Below are 2,042 nucleotides of genomic sequence, written 5' to 3'. Positions count from 1 at the left end.
AGAAAGGATTTATTTGTTTCGTTTCTTTTTTTTTTTTTTTTTTTTTTCAAATATTAAATTTTTATTTTTATATTCCCCCATACAATTGCAAACGCCCCATTCTGACCCCAATCCTTCCCCTCCCGCCCCCCACCCCCCAAAAAGTGTCTCTGGTTCATAGTTTTTGTTGATTTTGATTTTCACTTTCTTATATTCATTTTCCTGGTCCCTTATTTAAGTTTTCTAGATTCCTGCTATGAGTGAGACCATCCGGTATTTTTCTTTTTCTTTTTGGCTTATTTCGCTGAGCATGATCCCTTCCAGTGCCATCCATGTTGCTGCAAATGGCATGTGTTTATCTTTTTTGAATGCTGAGTAATATTCCATGGTATATATGTACCACATCTTCTTGATCCAGTCATCTATTTTTGGGCATTTGGGTTGTTTCCAAAGCTTAGCTATTGTAAACAGTGCTGCTATAAACATAGGAGTGCAGGTGCTCTTTGGAATTGATGTTTCTGTGTCCTTTGGGTAAATACCTAGGAGTGGAATTGCTGGATCATATGGAAGCTCTATGTTTAGTAGGTCCAGAAATCTCCACACAGCTCTCCATAGTGGTTGGACCAGTTTGCACTCCCACCAACAGTGCACAAGAGTTCCTTTTTCTCCACATCCTCGCCAACATTTGTTGTTGCTAGTTTTTTTAATATGTGCCATTCTCACTGGTGTGAGATGGTATCTCATGGTAGTTTTGATTTGCATTTCCCTGATTACAAGTGATGTTGAACATTTTTTCATATGTCTGTTGGCCATTTGCATTTCCTCTTCAGAGAAGTTTCTTTTTAGCTCTTCTGCCCATTTTTTGACTGGATTATTTTCTTTGTTGTTGCTGAGTCTCATCAGCTCTTTGCAGATTTTTGTGATCAGTCCTTTATCATTAGTGTTGGGTGCAAAAATGTTCTCCCAGTTGGTGGGGTTTCTCTTTGTTTTTGTTATTGTCTCTTTTGCTGTGCAGAAGCTCTTTAATTTGATGTAGTCCCAGCTGTTTATCTTTGCCTTCACTATCACTGCTTTGGGTGATGTGTCTGTAAAGATGTCTTTGATGTGCAAATCCCGTAGTGTTTCGCCTATATTTCCTTCTATGTATTTTATGGTTTCAGGTCTTATGTCTAGTTCTTTAATCCATTTTGAGTTGATTTTTGTGTATGGTGTGAGGTAGTGGTCAAGCTTCATTCTTTTGCATGTAGCGACCCAGTTTTCCCAGCACCATCTATTGAACAAACTTTCTTTGCTCCAATGCATAGTCTTTGCTCCTTTGTCAAAGATTAGTTGACCATAAATCTGTGGGTTTATTTCTGGATTTTCTATTCGATTCCATTGGTCTGTATGTCTGTTCTTGTTCCAATACCATGCAGTTTTGATGATTATGGCTTTGTAGTATAGTTTGAAGTCTGGGAGTGTGATGCCTCCATTTCTGAAGGAACCTTTTCAATACTGGCTCAATTCCCCTCAAGGTCTCCTCCTTTAAGGGGTATTGCTTCCTCCTCGGGGCTCTGCTCCCCTCTATCACTTCTATCTTACAGGCTCTGCATTTTTCTCACGTCCTGGGGTTCCATCAGCCCATACCCATTTACTTACTCTTTCAACAATTTCTGAAGGTAAAATTTCACCTTTTGGTGGAGCATCTTGAGTAACATCTGGAACCGCAGAGCATGCTCTGGAGGTAACTGTAGGTGAAGCCTCTGATGTTTTGGTGAGAATATAATTCGTGCGTTGAGCTTACTTAAAAGGTCGCGACCAAGTAGAGGGATCGGACACTCTTCCATGTGTAGGAAGCTATGCTGGAGCTGTGAGGTGCCCAGCCAGCACTCCAAAGGTTGTAAGAAGGCTCTCTGTTGTGGCTTTCCCGTAATCCCAGTGACTGCTACAGTCTCTTTGCTCATTTTAGTTAATTTTGAATTCAAAACTGAGTATGTCGCTCCAGTGTCCACCAAGAAATCAATGAGAAGATCCCCCACAGCAAGTGTTACCTGGGTCTCTGAGGGGGTTGTTCTAATGGGCTT

This window comes from Talpa occidentalis, unplaced genomic scaffold, assembly GCF_014898055.3.
Source record: "Talpa occidentalis isolate TD23 unplaced genomic scaffold, MPIMG_talOcc4v2.1 talOcc4.2, whole genome shotgun sequence".
NCBI classification, from domain to species: domain Eukaryota; kingdom Metazoa; phylum Chordata; class Mammalia; order Eulipotyphla; family Talpidae; genus Talpa; species Talpa occidentalis.
This window is presented reverse-complemented; position numbering follows the sequence as displayed.